Here is a 20,727-nt window from a genome sequence, read left to right as displayed (position 1 = left end):
GGTAAATTCGCAGGTAAAACGCAGTGCCTTTTCAAAAATGGTGCGGAAAAATCTCACACGAATCCGCAACGTGGGCACATAGCCTTAGGGTTAGGGTTGGAATTAGAGTTAGGGTTGGAATTAGGGGTAGGGTTGGAAATAGGGTTAAGATTAGGCTTGTGGTTAGGGTTATTGTTAGGGGTGTGTTGGGGTTAGGGTTGTGGCTAGTGGTGTGTTGGGGTTAGGGTTTGGATTAGGGTTAGGATTATGTTTAGGGTTGGGATTAGGGTTAGGGATGTGTTGGGGTTAGGGCTGTGGTTAGGGGTGTGGTGGGGTTAGGGTTGTGATTAGGGTTATGGCTAGAGTTGAGATTAGGGTTAGGGGTGTGTTGGGGTTAGTGTTGGAGTTAGAATTGAGGGGTTTCCACTGTTTAGGCACATCAGGGGTCTCCAAACGCAACATGGCGCCACCATTGATTCCAGCCAATCTTACGTTCAAAAAGTCAAATGGTGCTCCCTTCTGAGCCCCGACATGCGCCAAAACAGTGGTTTACCCCCACATATGGGGTACCAGCATACTCGGGACAAACTGGGCAACAACTATTGGGGTCCAATTTCTCCTGCTACCCTTGGGAAAATAAAAAACTGCTTGCTAAAACATCATTTTTGAGGAAAGAAAAATTATTTTTTTATTTTCAAGGGTCTGCGTTATAAACTTCTGTGAAGCACTTGGGGGTTCAAAGTGCTCACCACATATCTAGATAAGTTCCTTTGGGGGTCTAGTTTCCAAAATAGAGTTACTTGTGGGGGGGTTTTACTGTTTAGGCACATCAGGGGCTCTGCAAATGCAACGTGACGCCCGCAGACCATTCCATCAAAGTCTGCATTTCAAAACGCCACTACTTCCCTTCCGAGCCCCGACGTGTGCCCAATCAGTAGTTTATCCCCACATATGGGGTATCAGCGTACTCAGGACAAACTGGACAACAACTTTTGGGGTCCAATTTCTCCTGTTACTCTTGTGAAAATAAAAAATTGCGGGCTAAAAAATAATTTTTGAGGAAAGAAAAATGATTTTTTATTTTCACGTCTCTGCGTTGTAAACTTCTGTGATGCACTTGGGGGTTTAAAGTGGTCACCGCACATCTAGGTTAGTTCCATGGGAGGTCTAGTTTCCAAAATGGGGTCACATGTTGGGGAGCTCAAATGTTTAGGCACACAGGGGTTCTCCAAACGCGACATGGTGTCAGCTAACGATTGGAGCAAATTTTTCATTCAAAAAGTCAAATGGTGCTCCTTCCCTTCCAAGCCCGGCCGTGTGCCCAAACAGTGGTTTACCCCCACATGTGAGATATCACTGTACTCAGGAGAAATTGCCCAATAAATTTTAGGATCCATTTTATCCTGTTGCCCATGTGGAAGTGAACAAATTGAGGCCAAAATAAATTTTTGTGAAAAAAAAGTACTTTTTCATTGTTAAGGATCAATTTGTGAAGCACCTGGGGGTTCAAAGTGCTCACTATCCATCTAGATAAGTTCCTTGGGGGGTCTAGTTTCCAAAATGGGGTCACATGTGGGGGAGCTCCAATGTTTAGGCATGCAGGGGCTCTCCAAACATGACATGGTGACCGCTAACGATTGGAGCTAATTTTTCATTCAAAAGTCAAATGGCGCTCCTTCCCTTCCGAGCCTTGCCGTGTGCACAAACAGTGGTTTGTGACCAAATATGAGGTATCTGTGTACTCAGGAGAAATTGCCCAACACATTTTAGGATCCATTTTATCCTGTTGCCCATGTGGAAATGAACAAATTGAGGCTAAAAGAATTTTTTTGTGAAAAAAAAGTACTTTTTCATTTTTACAGATCAATTTCTGAAGCACCTGGGGGTTCAAAGTGCTCACTATGCATCTAGATAAGTTCCTTGGGGGGTCTAGTTTCCAAAATGGGGTCACTTGTGGGGGAGCTCCAATGTTTAGGCACACAGGGGCTCTCCAAACGCGACATGGTGTCCGCTAAAGATTGGAGCCAATTTTTTCATTGAAAAAGTCAAATGGCGCTCCTTCCCTTCCGAGCCCTGTCGTGCGCCCAAACAGTAGTTCCCCCCACATATGGGGTATCGGCGTACTCAGGACAAATTGTACAATAACTTTTGGGGTCCAGTTTCTCTTTTTACCCTTGGGAAAATAAAAAAATTGTTGCTAAAAGATCATTTTTGTGACTAAAAAGTTAAATGTTCATTTTTTCCTTCCATGTTGCTTCTGCTGCTGTGAAGCACCTGAAGGGTTAATAAACTTCTTGAATGTGGTTTTGAGCACCTTGAGGGGTGCAGTTTTTAGAATGGTGTCACTTTTGGGTATTTTCAGCCATATAGACCCCTCAAAGTGACTTCAAATGTGAGGTGGTCCCTAAGAAAAATGGTTTTGTAAATTTCGTTGTAAAAATGAGAAATCGCTGGTCAAATTTTAACCCTTATAACTTCCTAGCAAAAAAAAATGTTTCCAAAATTGTGCTGATGTAAAGTAGACATGTGGGAAATGTTATTTATTAACTATTTTGTGTCACGTTTAACAGAATAAAAATTCAAAATTTGAAAATTGCAAAATTTTCAAAATTTTAGTTAAATTTCAATTTTTTTCACAAGTAAATGCAAAAATTATCGACCTAAATTTACCACTAACATGAAGCCCAATATGTCACGAAAAAACAATCTCAGAACCGTTAGGATCAGTTGAAGCGTTCCCGAGTTATTACCTCATAAAGGGACACTGGTCAGAATTGCAAAAAACGGCCAGGTCATTAAGGTCAAAATAGGCTGGGTCATGAAGGGGTTAATCATTTTTATGTTTTATTCTCAATGCATTCCAATATGCAGGTGGTGACTACAGACCACTTCTCTGTTCTCCTGTTTGGCTGTTGTTTTGGTCACTTTTGCATTTTGTCATTGGTCTCACTCTTAGAGATACTGTACAGCAGCATGAGGTGGCGTATACAACCCACAGAAGTTGCTCAGGCAGTGCAGCTCATCCAGGATGGTGCATCGATGTGATCTGTGGCAAGAAGAGTAGCTTTGTCTGTCAGTACAGTGTCCAGAACATGGAGCAGATACCAGGAAACCGGCTAGCACACCAGGAGATGTGGAGATGGCTGCAACTGGAACATTTTATTCAGTGATATCTAGGATGTGGTATTTTAGTGTTTCTTTTATTTTTTTTTTGAGCAGTGTAGTAAAAACTGTGGTCTTGTTACAAGGGCACTGTTTGTGGTCACTTGGCAGCTCCAAAATCGCTAGCACAAACAGGCTTGGCATCAGGTACTGTTTTCCAGATCCCAGTGGTTGTCGTGGCCTTCAATGTTTAATCCATGATGTAGATTTACACAGGGACCCCTGGCTGGACCTCAGAGTCAGCTGTTGTTTTTTTGGTGCAAGCTGGCAAGAAAAATAGTCAGGTAGCCAGGTTAGAACCAGGAGGTAGGGGAGGTACAAAATTGTCAGAAAGGAGAAGCAACAATAAACTAGCCCAGGTCAGAGAATGAGATAAATCAAGATGAATTAACAGAAGAACAGTACAAATGTAAGGTAGTACAACACTTGACTGGCAGTGGGAACTGTCTCTCAGGGGTTTACATAGTAAGCAGCCCCATCCAGTACTAGCAGCAAGAAGAAACCCAAACTAACAGGATTAGCCACATAACGTCTGGACTAGCCAGAGCCCTCTGGACTAGAGGTTTGGCCCTCCACAACACCAGGAACTGTTGTGGAGCGCCAAACCAATTGGCTGATCATAATTTTCCTTAAGGCTATGTTCACATTCAGTGTTTTTGCTGCATTTTGTTTCTGTAGCCAAAACCTGCTCTCTTGGTAGTAAGGTAGTAAAACTACTGTGTTAAAAACCCCAGTTTTGCTACATTTTATTTGGTGTGGATTACACGTGTGCTCTGTCTACATAATTTGTTTACTAAAGTTGATTTTATTTCCCAAAAAATGCTTTAAAAATGCTGCAAAAACAGTTATTGCGTATTTTGCAGCATTTTTGCAACTTTCTATGGGGGAAACAGTGAAAAACACAGAAAGAACTGACCTGCTGCAGACTAAAATAACGAGTCCGTTCTCAAATTCAGTCAGAAAAAAAAGTGTGTGCTTGAGATTTCTGAAACCTCGTAGCTTCGGCTTATATTGTAAAATGCAGCTTTTAATTTGCATTGAAAAATGCCACTCCATCTGAACATAGCTCAACACTGATTTTATCAGTTTATAAAAAGCAGCAAGTTATATGTTCTTAATTTGCAGCTAAGACCCATAGTAACATGTATTAAAGAGGTTTTCCAATTTCAGAAAACCCTTCTCATTAGCTGCAGTTCTAAAAAAGTTTTTTTCCTCCCCTTCCCGGGACCAGCGCTGAGTCTCTGTGACAGTTCCTGGTGCCTGTTATTGTATGAAGTGGTCACGTCACGTCTGCAGCGCTGCAGCCAGTCGGTGAGCTCATTGGCTATGGGCGACTCAAGGCGTCAGTCCACGTGCAGCTGCTGAGCTCAGGTATTGAATCCAGTGGTGTCGACATGACGTCAGTTGTGCAGACAATAACAGGCAGCGGAATCAGCGGCTGAACCTGGGAAGGGCGAGTAAGAGCTAATTCAGACGGACGTTTTGCTCTATTCATGTATGAGAAGATCAGTCCTTGTTTCATCAGTGATTCTGTTCAGAGTTTCGTCAGTTCTTCCACAATGTCAACTTTTCTTCTGTTTGGTCTGCGTTTCATCAGTTTTTTTTCCAATGAGAAAACCCGATTTTTATTTTTTTTTATAGACTTGGATTGCTGATTTTGATAAGACACTCGGATCAATACTAGACATGTCTGTGATTTTGCAAAAACCACTCAGTCTGTAAAAATAAAAATTGGACATGGAACAGCCCCCCACAGACGATACTAGGTATTATGAGTGCTGTCTGTGAAAAACAAGGATAGAACTCGTACATGAAAAACTGTGAAGCCCCGCCCTCGGCCGCACCTCCACCGCTAGCTCTGCCTACTTCTGCATGCGGCCTGCATACCTATCTTTAACATTAGGTACGCAGGTTGTGCGGCTGTATGCGAATGCTTCCGCATGCGTCGTTTTGACGATGCGGAGAAAAAAAGAAATTGCTACCAGCTGCGTCCTACGCTGGTTGCCGCATCGTCAAAACGTCACATGCGGAAGCATCCGCATACAGCCGCACGACCTGCGTACCTAATGTTAAAGATAGGTACGCAGGCCGCCTGCAAAAGTAGGCGGAGCTAGCGGTGGAGGTGCGGCCGATGGCGTGGCTTCACAGATGAAGTCCGCAGCCCTCCGCAGCTCCTCAAAACGCTAATGTGAAACCGGCCTTAGATTAAGCCCTATGGCAGTTAGTTGGTTTTTTTTTTTTAAATTACATTGGGAGAACAGTGGGTTTTCTGAATCTGGAAAACCCCTTCACCCCCGAGGGTGGTTTGCATATAAATGACCAGGTAAATTTTTACAATGCTGACCACTGTCCCTTTATGAGGTAATAACTCTGGAACACTTCAATGGATCCCGGTGATTCTGACATTGTTTTTGTGACATATTGTACTTCATGTTAGTGGTAAAATTTCTTTCATATGACTGGCATTTATTTGTGGAAAAAAACGGAAATTTGGTGAAAATTTTTGTTAGGAAGTTATAAGGGTTAAAATATAAACAGCGATTTCTAATTTTTAAAACACCATTTTTTTTTCGGGACCACCTCACATTTGAAGTCACTTTGAGGGGTCTATATGATAGAAAATACCCAAAAGTCACACCATTCTTAAAACTTCACCCCTCAGGGTTCTCAAAACAACATTCAAGATGTGTATTAACCCTTCAGGTGCTTCACATGAATTTTTTGAATGTTTAAAAAAAATGAACAGTTAACTTTTTTCCACCAAAAATTTAATTCAGACCAAATTTTTTTTATTTTACCAAGGGTAATAAGAGAAGTTGGACACCAAAGGTTGTTGTGCAATTTGTCTTGAATATGTTGATACCCAATATGTGCAGGTAAACTACTGCTTGTGCGCATGGCAGAGCTCAGAAGGGAAGAAGCACCATTTGACTTTTCAATGCAAAATTGGGTGGAATTAAGATCGGACACCATGACGCGTTTGGAGAGCCCCTGATGTGCCTAAACGCTGGACCCATAGGGAACTTATCTAGATGTGTGGTGAGCACTTTGAACCCCCAGTGCTTCACAGAAGTTTATAACGTAGAGCCATAAAAATAAAAAATCATAGTTTTTCCACAAAAGTTATGTTTTTGCCCCTAATTTTTTAGTTTACCAAGGGTAACAGAACAAATTGAACCCCAAGAGTTATTTTTCAATTTGTCCTGAGTACGCTGATACCCCATATGTAGGAATAAGCCACTTTTTGGGCACACGGCAGAGCTCAGAAGGGAAGGAGCGCCAGATTTTACTGTTATGGTTTGCAGGTGCCATGACCTACTGGGAGAGCCCATAAGGTGCCAAAACAGCAGAACCCCCTATAAGTGACCCCAATTTATGAACTACACCTCTCAATAAATTCATCTAGGGGTGCAGTGATCATATTGACACCATGAATGTGTCACAGAATTTTATACCATTGGGCAGTGAGGATAAAATGACTACATTTTTACCACCAAACTTTTGTTTTAGCCAAAGATTTGACATTTTCACTCAAGAAGTGGGTAAAAATGGCAACATTTGTCCCACAATTTCTACTGAACGTGGCAATACCCCATATGTGGCTGTACAGTGCTACTTAGCCATGTGGAGAGAATCGGGAGGTACGGAGCGCTATTTGCCTATTCAAGTGAATGGGTCTGTACACATTATTATTATTTATTTATATAGCACCATGGGTTCCATGGTGCTGTACATGAGAAGGGGTTACATAAAAATTACAGACATCACTTACAGTAAGCAAACTAACAATGACAGACTGATACAGAAGAGCGAGGACCCTGCCCTTGCGGGCTTACATTCTACAGGATGGTGGGGAAGGAGACAATGGGTTGGGGGGTTGCGGCAGCTCCGGTGTTGGTGAGGGGGTAGCTCCGGTGGTGGTGAGGCAGCGGGGTCATTGTAGGCTCTCATGAAGAGGTGGGTTTTCAGGTTCTGTCTGAAGGATCCGAATGTGGTTGATAGTCCAACGTGTTGAGGCACAGCATTCCAGAGGATGGGGGATATTCGGGAGAAGTCTTGGAGGTGATTAGGTGAGGAGCGAATAAGTGTGGAGGAGAGAAGGAGGTCTTGGGAGGAAGATATCGGGAGATTAGGTCAGAGATATATGGAAGAGAGAGGTTGTGGATGGCTTTGTAGGTCATTATTAGAAATTTGAACTGGATACACTGAGGGAATGGGAGCCAGTGAAGAGATTTGCAGAGGGGAGAAGCTGTGGAGTATCAAGGAGAGAGATTAATTAGGCAGCAGAGTTAAGGATGGACTGGAGAGATGTGAGAGTGTTAGCAGGGAGGCCACAGAAAAGGATGTTGCAGTAGTCTAGGCAGGAGATGATGAGGGCATGCACAAGCATTTTAATAGATTGTGGGTTGAGGAAAGGATGGATTCTGGAGATATTTTGGAGCAGAAGATGACAGGAGCTGGAAAGAGCTTGGATGTGCAGTTTAAAGGACAGGGCAGAGTCAAGGGTTACTCCGAGGCAGCGGACTTCCCGTACGGGTGAAAGCTTGATGTCAGTAATGATAATAGATAGATCAGGTGAAGAAGACCTGTGAGATGGAGGAAAGATGATGAGTTCAGGTTTGTCCACATTGAGTTTGAGGAAGCGAGAGAAGGAGGATATGGCTGATAGACTCTCCGGGATTCTGGACAGCAAAGAGGTGACGTCTGGGCCAAAGAGGTACAGTACAGACCAAAAGTTTGGACACACCTTCTCATTCAAAGATTTTTCTGTATTTTCATGAGTGTGAAAATTGTACAATCACACTGAAAGCATCAAAAGTATGAATTAACACGTGGAATTATATACTTAACAAAAAAGTGTGAAACAACTGAAAATAAGTCTTATATTCTAGGTTCTTCAAAGTAGCCACCTTTTGCTTTGATTGCTGCTTTGCACACTCTTGGCATTCTTTTGATGAGCTTCAAGAGGTAGTCACCGGAAATGGTTTTCACTACACAGGAGTGCCCTGACAGGTTTAATAAGTGGGATTTCTTGTCTTAGAAATGGGGTTGGGACCATCAGTTGTGTTGTGCAGAAGTCTGGTGGATTCACAACTGATAGTCCTACTGAATAGACTGTTAGCTGCTTTTTTCTTGCCATAATACAAATTCTAAGTAAAGGAAAATGAGTGGCCATCATTACTTTAAGAAATGAAAGTCAGTCAGTCTGAAAAATTGGGAAAACTTTGAAAGTGTCCCCAAGAGCAGTTGCAAAAACCATCAAGCGCTACAAAGAAACTGGCTCACATGAGGACCGCCCCAGGAAAGGAAGACCAGGAGTCGCCTCTGCTTCTGAGGATAAGTTTATCCGAGTCACCAGCCTCAGAAATCGCAGGTTAACTGCAGCTCAGATTAGAGACCAGGTCAATGCCACACAGAGTTCTAGCAGCAGACACATCTCTACAACAACTGTTAAAGGGAACCTGTCGCCCCAAAATCGATGGTGAGGTAAGCTCACCGTCATCAGGGGCTTATCTACAGCATTCTGTAATGCTGTAGATAAGCCACTGATGTTACCTGAAAGAGGAGAAAAAGACATTAGATTATACTCACCCAGGGGCGGTCCTGCTCCAATGGGCGTACGGTCTGGGGCCTCCCATCTTCATTCCATGATGTCCTCTTCTGGTCTTCACGCCGCGGCGCTGGTGTACTTTGTCTGCCCTGTACTGCAGTGTGCAGGCGCTAGAAAGGTCATAGAGGCCCTGCGCACTGCAGTACTTTGCTCTGCCCTCAACAGGGCAGAAAAAGTACGCCGGAGCCGCGTCGTGAAGACCAGAAGAGGACGTCATGGAATGAAGATAGGAGGCGCCGGAGTGGACCTGAGACGCCCATAGGACCGGACGGCAGTGGGACCGCCCCTGGGTGAGTATAATCTAACCTCTGTTTCTCCTCTTTCAGGTAACATCAGGGGCCTAGCTACAGCATTACAGCTATCACAGAAAAACAAGTTGTTATTCACTATTCTTCATTGTGCTGTTATTTGCTGATTGCTAAGAACTAATTGTAGCAGGGAATGTCCTTGGTAAAATAACGAATAATGTACTGTGTAAAAATATGTTTGCGAAACCCTAGGGAGGCAAGGGAGTAATACACTCTGACGCTTAGCCCATATATGGAGAATCCGCCTCCGACACAAGAATGCATAAAAAGTGTGTGTAAGCTTATTAAAACTAGAGATATTTCAGATACAGCCCTGGTGTATTGTGTCTTATCTCTCCGGTGACGTGACGTCATCTCTACGATGGACTCATCAGAGAGTAGGTCAAGACCTGCGACAACACAGCCAGCTGGAGGTTGGAGGGAGAATAGATGCAGATGGAGTGCACCTCAAATGAGGGAAAAGTTGCAGAGGGTGGTAGCGAGATTGGAGTAAAAGAGCAGGTGTCAGACAGGAGCAAGCCAACCCCTCCACCACGTTTGTTGCTGGAGCAAGGAAGAACAGGAGAAGGTGCCACATCCCTGCAAAATGGCCTCCAGTGGGCCACTAACATTCATGTGTCTGCTCAGACTGTCAGAAAAAGACTCCATGAGGGTGGTATGATGGTCCGACATCTACAAGTTGGTGCTGTGCTTACAGCACAACACTGTGCAGGGCAATTGGCATTTGCCAGAAAACACCAAAATTGGCAGAATAGACATTGATGTCCTGTGCTTATCACAGATGAAAGCAGATTCCCACTGAGAACATGTGACAGTCTGTAGACGCCGTGGAGAACGTCCTTCTGCCTTCAACATCCTCCAGCATGACCAGTTTGGCAGTGGGTCAGTAATGGTATGGGGAGGCATTTCTTTGGAGGGATGCACAGCCCTCCATTTGCTAGCTTGAGGTACCCTAACTGTTATTAGCTTCCAGGATGAGATCCTCAGACCCATTCTGAGACCATAAGCAGGTACAGTGGACCGTGGGTTCCTTCTGATGCAGGACAATGCTATGCCTCGTGGCTGAAGTGTGTCAGCAGTTCCTGCATGATGAAGTAATTGATGCTATTGATCAACCTGCACATTCCCCAGACCTGAATCCAATCGAGCACATCTGGAACATTATGTCTCATTCCATCCACCAACGCCATGTTGTGGCACAGACTGTCCAGGAGTTGACTGATGCTTTAATCCAGGTCCTGAGGAGATCTCTCAGGAGAACATCTATCGCCTCATCAAAAGCATGATCAAGCTTTGTAGGGAGATCATGCAGGCACGTGAAGGCAACAGTACTCAGCATCATTTCCTTGTCTTGAGGCATTTCCACTGAAGTTGGATCAGCCTGTAATTTGATTTTCCACTTTGATTTTGAGTATCAATCCAAATCCAGACCTCCATGGGATATTATTTTTACGTTGATCTTTTTTTATGTTTTATTGTTCTTAACACATTCCACTATGTAATGAATAAAGATTTGCAACTGGAATATTTCATTCAGTGATATCTAGGATGTGGTATTTTAGTATTTCCTTTATTTATTGAGTAGTGTATATATCACAATAATCACAATACCACAGTATATAGTGAAATCATTGGCCTCCTACGGCGCTCAGCCTGAGGCTAAATTTCACAAGTGGGCTAACTCAGAGCCTTCAGTAGGTCTCTCTGCCATGGTAAACCAGAGGTGCATCTTAGGGGTTGATGGGAGTCAAGTGTGCACAAGCTCAATTTAATTGCTAATGTCAGAGATTGACAGTATTTAAATACTGATCAGCGCCCAGCTCCAGCAGATGCTGTTAAACACTGATGCCAGACATGTACTGTTTATATTCGAGTATAAGCCGAGTTTTTCAGCACATTTTTTTGTGCTGGAAAAGCACCCCCTTGGTTTATACCCAAGTGAGGGTCCCAGAAGACTGAGGGGAAGCAGCGGGTCACAGAGGCAGGAGTCAGCTGCTGCACCTAACTCCTGTGTGTGCTGCAAAAGAGAAATGAATATTCACTGTGCTGGCAGTGAATATTAATTTCTCTTTAATAGTGCGCACAGTGACATGATTTGCATCTGTAAATTGGATCACATTGCGTCCGTCAAAAAAAAAATATATATATATTGGGACGGCACTCGGATGGCTTCCAGTTTTTTCAGACTGACAGAGTGGAGATGGATGTGAAGACGATGGGAGAAAAAAAAATGTTTCCAAGAATATCCGAAAAGATTGTGAGAAATTCTGATCAGACGGAGATTAGTCCAATCAGCCTGATTCTCTCAGATGAGAGGAAATACGGTCGTGTGACCCGAGCCTGTATCAGAGCACTTAAGGAGTCACTGCCTCCAGTAGTTGTTTCCCTGCCCAGCAACAGCCTTTTTAGCTTGATTAGCAGCTCACTGTCTAAAATCAGATGCCAGGCAGGAATTTAAGACAAGTCCAGAGCACTTACCTTTTTCATTCATATGGAAATGAGTACGTTCTCCCCCTGACTCAGCCGCCTCGCAGCCGTCCATCATCCCACCGGGCGCCGCCACCTCTCTGTCTTGTGCCCTCACCGTCGCCTGCGCTCTGCAATTATTTCTCGGGCATGCGCCGTGCACGCTACCCTGGAACTTACATCAAGTGAGGTAAGTAGATTGCGCCTGCGCACAGCGTCAGATTCCCAGGCCCGCAGTGTGAATAAATCATAACACACTGCGGGGCGGGATCTCGGGCCTCTGCTACAGTAGGTGCCATATCAGTACATCAGCTGATGTGAGAGAAGAATGAGAGCACAGCGCAGGCACCTGTGAGGAAACAGAGGAGGTGGCGCCCGGTGCACTGAGGGGATGATTGACGGCTGCGAGGCGGCTGAGTCAGGGGAGAAAACGTACCCCCCGGACTCAATACAGGTATGGCGCGCAATTTATAAAAGTGAATATTTCAGCGTTATTAGGGGCTAAATATAAGAGCCACCTTCACAGAATGCAGCTTTAGTGCTGCAGAAGGTGGCTCTTTTACCTTAATAGGCCCTGGGGGGGTGACAGGTTCCTGTTAACAAAAAGAGACCATAATTAGGAAGTATTGCAGCACATAGCACTACTTCAAAATAAGCAACTGCAGGTTGAAGTTCTCTGTGATTATAAAAAATTCAAAAAAGAGAAAAGTAGCAAAAAAGTTTTTAAAATATCCTAATTTCTAACAGTCTGATCAATCAAAATATCAAGGCATTTTTTAGTTTGCGCTTTTGTTTTTTCTTCCCCTTATTTCTAGAGCCATAACTGTTCTGTCGACATAGCCGTGTGAAGATTGAATTTTTGCGGGACGAGTTGCACTTTTGAATGACACCATTCATTTTATGATGTAATGGAAAGCTGGGGGGGAAATTCCAAGTGTGGCGAAGAAACAATGGGTTTGGGTTTTTTTTATTACAGCATTCATTTTACTGGAAAAATTAACTGGCAATATGATTCTCCAGGTCAGTACGATTACACGGATAGTTTTTGTTTTATTTAGGTGGTGAAAAAAATCTGAAATTTGTGAAAAAAAATAACATTTTTTGTTTGTGTCGCCACAGTCTCAGAGCCATAATATTTTAACATTTTCAATTTTCGCGATAAGGAGCTGTCTGAGGGCTTGCTTTTTGGGACCCGAGCCAATCTTTTTATTGATATAATTTTGGGGTAGATACAACATTTTGATAGCCGCTAACTGCATTTTTTTCACTATGCCGTTTAAAGGGAACCTGTCACCTGAATTTGGCGGGACCGGTTTTGGGTCATATGGGTGGAGTTTTCGGGTGTTTGATTCACCCTTTCCTTACCCGCTGGCTGCATGCTGGTCGCAATATTGGATTGAAGTTCATTCTATGTCCTCCGTAGTACACGCCTTTGCAAGGCAAGATTGCCTTGCACAGGCATGTACTACGGAGGACAGAGAATGTACTTCAATCCAATATTGCGGCCAGCATGCAGCCAGCGGGTAAGGAAAGGGTGAATCAAACACCCGAAAACTCCACCCATATGACCCAAAACCGGTCCCGCCAAATTCCGGTGACAGGTTCCTTTTAAGGATCGGAATAATTTACTTTATATTTTGCTAGATCATACTTTTATAAATGCAACAATACCTAATATGTGTATTTTTTAAAAATACTTATTTCTTAAATTTTTATGTGGTAAAAGACGGGTGATTTGAACTTTTATATTTTTTAACTGCTTTTTTTTTACTTTTCACTGTGTTTGTTAGTCCCTTCAAGGGACCTGAAGCTGCAATCATCTAATCGATGATGCTATACATAGTGTTATGCATAGCTAAAATCACGGTCTCCTATGAACGCCAACCACAGGCTGGTTTTCTCAAGAGTACCATGATGACAAACAGGGGTCTTCAGGAGACGCCTGGCTGTCATGGCAAGCCATCGATATCCAGCGATCGAGTTGAAGGCACGGAGATGAGCAGTTAAAATAGCTCATCCGCTGCTGGCGCGTGTTAAGATACCGGCCTTGCTTGTAAGACTGCATCAAAGGCAGTGAGATGACTTATGACAGACATAACACTTAATAAGTCATTAAGGGGTCAATCTGTCTGGTAAACATTGTACGGAAAAAAAAGAGGTGCCAAAATTGCCGTTTTTTAGGCCGGAGTCACACTACAGCGAGATACGGCCGAGTCTCGCAGGTTAAAAACAAGCTCTGGCATCGGCACTCCGGAGCGGAGCGTGCGGCTCCATGTATTGCTGTGCGGGCGCACGCTCCGCTATGGAGTGTTGGTGCCAAAGTTTGGTTTTAACCTGCGAGACCCGGCCGTATCTTGCTGTGTGTGATCCCGGCCTTATTCACTGCATCTACACAAAAAAAACAATAGAAAGTGATCAAAACATCACATGTACCACAAAATAATATCAATAAAAACTACAGCTTGGCACACAAAAAACAAGTTCGTATAGAGTTCCATCAGCAAACAAATAATACAGTATTAACTGTATCAGAAAATCTCAGAAAATGGCAACAAACTTCAGATTTTTTATGCCAAAATTGTTTAATAGTTTACAAGTTCGATATCATCGTAACCATACTGTCGTTTAGAATCATGTTGCATCGTCATTTTTACTGCACAGTGAATGAAGTAAAACCAACAACCCCCCCAAAAAAACATGTTTTTGTACACTATATAGTAAGGTGAATATTTTATTTTAGAACTACAACTTATTCCACAAAAAAAACAAGCATAGGAATTGTGTCCGCATAAAAAAAAAAATCAGATATGTTAATTTTTTATTCAATTTACAAGTCACAATTAGCTATACAGATCTATAGATCCAAGAAAAATCACTGTAATTTATATGCAATTCGAGTGCTATTTTTTTACATTGATTGCTCTCTGTGGAGGAAACACAATAATATTTTCAACCAGCTAACATTGTATCATAACCTATTTTTAACATTGTAAGGGTATGTCCACACCTTCAGTAATTGGCAGCGCTTTGGACGCAGCACGTCCGCTGCGTTGAAAGCTCTGCCAGATATTGAACGCAGGTGATTCCGCATGTGTTCATTGAACCCTGTGGAATCACCGCATCCAATACATTGTACGGGTGATATTTATCTTGCAGAGGCTTGCTTCAAGATAAATAGACATGCTGCAGTCTGGAAAGGCGCGCCACATGTCCGTCTCCGTGGGTGATTCGCAGGCATCTCGATGCATAGTTGGCATGGGACTTCTTGAAACCCCATCCACTATGCTGTAACATTTGGTCACTGCGGGATAGACACTGCGCAAGTACGCAGCGTCCAACCCGCAGCATTTATTGATCGTGGGCACATACCCTAATGGGTAGAAGAGGCTTTGCAATAGTTTTTTTCATATGAGAAAATCACTGACGAAACACTAATGGTATACACTGAAACACTAACCAATCAGATGAAAACCAAACCATTTTTTGCGAACAACAAAAATCACGGATGTCTGAAAGAGGCCTCAGTTTATTTATTAAGGTACAGTATCATAAGAGTGAAAGAGGATTTTTGGTATTCACTGTAAAATCTTTTTTTTTTCGGAGCCTTAATTGGCAGGGTGGGACACAGAAAACCATGGGTCTATCCTGCGGCCACTATGCAAAAAAGGTAACTCTCCTCAGCAGAGTACACCAACTGGAACTAGGCTAATCAGTCAGTGAGATAGCCTTAGGAATAGTAACAAAAATTAATTACAGACTTAATAACAGCTGGCCCAACAAGGGCACAAACCTGGGCAGGTGCTGTCCACCCCAATAAAGACTCCGATAAATTTTATGATATGCAAGCTTCTCTTTTGCTTCATTGGGGGCACAGGACACCATGGGACATCCTAAAGTAGTTCAAAGGGTGGGGAGAAGAAATGAAAATAACCGAGGCCCATATCTCAGGTTGGAACCTCGGTCATTGCCACTTGCAATACCTTTCTACCCAGGCTCACATCTGCTGAGGTTAATGTGCACTCTGAAGAACATGCAAAAGGTATGTACAGAGCATCAGATAGCAGCCTCGCAGAGCTGCAAAACAGGGTTCTGATGATGAACAGCCCAGGAAGCCCCCACTGCACATTTTCCGGGTGGAGTGTGAGAATGGCATAGCAGATCCAATGGGCAATGGTGACCTTAGAGGCCGGAAGTCGTCTGAGATAACCCACAGGTATCACAAAGAATCTGAATATCTGAAAAAAAGTTGTCCTAGAGAGATAGCAGACGCAGTGCTCTGGTCAGGCCCAACTTGTTTAAGGACCGTTCCAAGGGATGAGAAGGAGGATATTCTCATTGAGGTGGAAGGAGCAAAAGACATAAGACCACCTTGTCCTGGTAGAGGACCAGGAAGAAGAACAGGATAGCGCTGCCAGCAATGAGAAATTATCAACACCCGAAAAGGCGACTTTCCCGGAAAGAAAGAAGCCTAATGCTATGTTTTTTTCTTGTCTTTAGAGAATTAAAATAAATTATGTTTTTAATATTATTTACTTATTGTTCTATTAAAAAAAAAAGTTGCAGTAGCTGGACTTGTCTTTTTCTCTTCCTGTCTACTTACCGGAAACAGGAGCCAGTATTAGTCTGTGCACTGCACCCCTTGTGGATCATTGCTTGCACTGGTGATCTGATGTGAACTTTGTTTTTTCTTTTACTAATTTTCCAGGAAAGCAAGTGGAGGGATATATCCCAAATAGGTTCAAAGTGGAAGCACTGTAGAGTGTCCAGTACCAAGTTGAGGACCCAAGGATCCACGGGAGGCTGATAGAGAGGAACTGAGTGGGCCGCAGCCTGCAGAAAAGTCTTGATCTGACAGCAAGAAGCCAGATTCTTTTGAAAAAGAACTGAGGTGGCTCAGTGGTTAGCACCACATCATTGCAGAGCTAGTGTCCTGGGCTCAAATCCCACCAAGGACAACATCTGCAAGGAGTTTGAGATAAAGTACCAGTTCCAAAGTTGTCAACGTACCCATCAAGTTATTGACTCTTGCGCTAAATTATTTTAAAAAGGACGACCCGAATCATTATACATATCAATTTAAAGATTTTATTGGAACAAAATGAATAAATGTCAAAAATATACATTAACAATATAACATTTTATGTGGGTACACAAGGTTTTGATCCAAAGGTGAAGGAAAAGCAATGGCAGGAGGTTATAGTCAGGATTACATAGGTATGATGTGAGTCACCAGTTTGTTGTGTCAAAACTAAGAGTTCCTCAGCAGATAACAGCACAAAAAGGGTTCATATATCTACTGTGGAGTGGCCTATGTGTTTTCTGGTGTGCGCTGTACATATAGACCTGGTTAGGGAAAATAAAAGGTTAATTACCGTACACATTTAGTGAGGGATTCTGCCAAGGCTGCGGCCACGTACCTCAACACGTATTTTGAGATGTCTCTTCTTCAGAGGGCGTGGCCTAAGTGTGTCAGCTGTCCCATATAAATGAAGGACCGTTGCGGCCACATGACCGTACCCGTGTCCAATGGGATGTTTTGTTTAGGCGCATGCGCACTTGTGTGTTCCAGGTCCTTGTATCTCACAGTCTCCACTTCCGCCTTTATCATAGTAATGAGGGGCGGCTGGCACCAGGAGAGTTTAAGAACACCAGAGATTGTGGAATACTATTCACTGGCTGAGGAGACTGGTGTCCGTTGTCACGATCTCCTAACGAATCAGTAGGAAGGCTCTATAGCGGCGAATGGGAGAATGGCTCCACCAGGCAAGATACTGCTTGGCTCGGTGATGGATCGGTCCAGGGAGGAGACAGTCTTGTCCTAATGTGACAGAAGGCCAAGTTGGAGGGGTCTGGTGTGGAACTGTACAAAGGGAATTTCTTCCATTGCAGCTTATCCAGGATGCTCATGCAGTGACGAAGGATGTCTGAGAGAACTAATCCGGAGATGAACCAAGAGCTTTATCTTTGGGGAGAAAAACACTTGCTCGTGCAGCATAGAATAGCATTCCAGGAAGACAAGACATTGGGTCGTGATCAGAGATGACTTCTAACTATTGATGATATAGCGAAAACCAGAAAGTGTTTTCCAGAGTGAATTAGAGACTCTCACAGCATGCTGGAGAGGATGGGGCTTTGATCAGAATGTGGTCCAGGTAAGTGATAAACAGGAGCCACCTGGCTCAAAGGATGGCATTGACTGCTGTCATGATGTTTGGAAAGACTCTGGGGCAGTAGCTAAACAGCTGGGAAGAACAGTAAACTGGAAATGGGACTCGTGGACTGAAGCAAATAAATCTCGGGTGTTACAGCAAAATGGGTATGTGAAGATAGGCATCCTGAATGTTCACAGAATAGAGGATTTTCTGGAGTTACAGTGGAAGCTATCACTGAACACAGAGACTCTATCCTGAAGTGACGTAGATGGACACATATGATCAACAGTTTGAGATCCAGGATGGGATGGACAGTACCGTCCTACTTCAGGAACACAAAGAGGTTGGAATATAAACCTGTAAAGCGCTCATGTAGGGGACTGGAATGATAATGCCTCATTGGTGGAGAGAAGCGATGGCCTTAAAAAAAAAAGGACACTGAGGAGGCGTTCCTTGGGAGGTTGTGAATAGAAGAACCGATATTGAGTTTGCGATGAAAAGTCTATTTTGTAGCCGAAGGAGACAATCTCTGATCCAGGTGTCGACTGAGTAGCCACACATCCTGAAAAAGCGAAGAGAATCTGTTAGATGTTTTGCTGCCTGCGTGATTGCCAAGATGGTGCTGGCATAGAGGAAGGTCTCTTCTTCTCTTCTTGTGCCAGGGAGTTACGTTGTCGATTGGAATACCCGTTAAATGATTGAAAGGAACAAAACTGAAAGGTTTGTCTTCTGTGAGGTGGGCAATTGGGGGAAGCAAGGTGAATCTGAAATGATCTAATCCAATTTGGTCCCGAAGAGACGCGAACCTTGAAAAGGAAGACTGGTGAGAAATTTTTTAAATGCAGAATCTGCATTTCATGTTTTCAGCCATAGAACCCTACAAATGGCCAAGACATTGCTCAAAGCCAGAGTCGAGCATCTGTCAGCATCCAGGGCCACAGACAGGCATTTTCTCATGTGGGCTATCTGGTCTGCCAAGTGCACAGACTCGCTGCGAGGGGTGACAGAGAGGATACCCTGATAAAGAAGTTTTACTCAAGTGGAGGCGAAATGTGGACAGAGAACCATTCCCGCAGCTTGGCCAGAGATTCAATTTTTCTGTCGATAGGATCCTTGAGATATACTCCATTAGGGAGTTGAAGTATAGTGTTGGTGGACAGCCGGGACACTGGAGGGTCCAAAGTCAGGGACTCAGCACAGTTTTGTTTTTTAGGCAAGAGGGAAAGGGGTACAAGGAGTCCATATGTCTCCTTCTCTGGAAACATTTTTCCAAGTGCTCCCAAACTCCTTATAACATACATAATCAAACTCTTTTTGGTTAGAAAAACCCCATGAAAGTCTTTTTAAAGGATACCGTTAGCTTCAAGTGCAAATGGTCCTTTTCCTTGATATTTAAAGTCTAATTAACAGCTAGAACCAGACTGTTCATCATGTCACGAAGCTTCGATGCCTGGTCAGAAGTCCAAGTCCGACACAGAATGGAGGTCTGATTCATGAACTGCCACGGTTCAGGAGAAAAATAATGAGAAATGGAAGCCATCCTAAAGAAAGGGGAGGGAGAATGAGAGCTAGAGGAGGAAATAGTTTGCATCTGTTTTTGGATCTCTTGTGCGATCTGCCATGATGAAGCAGGTTGACTGGTGAGTCTGATTCACCTTTGGAGATGAACGGAGTACCAGAGGCGGCTAGGAATTAGGCAGATGCTCTATAACCGAAACCAGTATATGAGATATCCTGGTTCGGTCAACGACAGATTGAGGAGATACCATTGAGATGAGGAGTGTAGTTAAGGGCTCTTTCACACGTCCAGATAATTCTGGTACCGGAGAAATCGGTACCGGAATTATCCGTGTCTGTGTGCTCACGTAGCCCATCAGTGTGGCACACGTGCGGCAGCCGTGTGCCGACTGAGGACCACACGGACCGTGCAGGAGATAGCGCTACAGTTAAGCGCTGTCCCCTGCGTGTGGTGTTGAAGCCGGCATTCATTCCTTCTCCCCAGCAGCGTTCGCTGGAGAGGAATGAAAAATCAAGGTTTTTATTTTCCCTTAAAAATAAAGTTTGTGGGTCCCCTCCCACCTCCCATCCCGTGCGCCAAGGCTTGTGGGGAAATACTCACCCAGCTCCTGCGATGTATGCTCTCAGCGCCGGCAGCAGGTCCTGTGTGAGCGGTAACATGGTACCGCTCATTACAGTGATGAATATGCGCATATATGCGCTTACTGTAGCGCTGTCTCTCCTGCGGGTGGTACATGCACACAGAGGAGAGTGCACACTGTTCTCCGTGTGCACGTGTGCTGTCCGTATTGTGGTCCATGCTGCCAGTAAAAAACTGACATGTCTACGTGTTTTGCACACGGACACATGGTCCGTGTGAAAACACGCACATGTGCAGAAACACATAGATTCTAATGGGTCTACGTGTGTCAGTGTCTCCTGTACGTGAGAAAACTGTCACTACACGTACTGGAGACACTGACGTGTGAAAGAGGCCTAAGAAAGCACGCAGAGGTGTCCATGCGGCTGTGATTGGCCGGTGAAGAGAAGAGCTTGTAAGTCAAGGGCTGGTCAGCGGGCCAGGAAAGCGTAGGAGGAAATACCGTACCTGTTTGATTGGCTGAAGGAAAAGCAAGGGGCATGGTCTAGCGGAGCAACTCAATCTTGCAACAGCCGGGGCCTAGATTTTTAAATGAATCCGCTGGGAGTGTAAGGGTGCTCCGGATAGCAACAGACAGGAGCAGGGAAAACCAAAAGACACTACTTTCAGGGAACTTAGACAGGAAAGCTCAGGAGCAGCTCACTGTATGGATACCTGAATGACGAGTTGAGAGAATCTGTGTCTGAAGATGGATCCCCACTGCATCTTGGCAGAATAGAAGATGGTCATCAAGAGCAAAGGGAATTGGAGTCACTGGACTAAAGTACATCTTCCCTTCCTGCACACGTCTCGCTATGGTAGACAAGCAGGTCGGAGATAGGTGGCAAGGACAGAACACCTGGATGCCCCAAACACTCCAAGTATTAGAGGGTTAGGGTCCTGCTGTGTAAA

Source organism: Ranitomeya imitator, chromosome 2 (genome assembly GCF_032444005.1).
Source record: "Ranitomeya imitator isolate aRanImi1 chromosome 2, aRanImi1.pri, whole genome shotgun sequence".
In the NCBI taxonomy this organism is placed as follows: domain Eukaryota; kingdom Metazoa; phylum Chordata; class Amphibia; order Anura; family Dendrobatidae; genus Ranitomeya; species Ranitomeya imitator.
The sequence above is the reverse complement of the archived record's forward strand: the minus strand, read 5'-3'. Positions refer to the sequence as shown.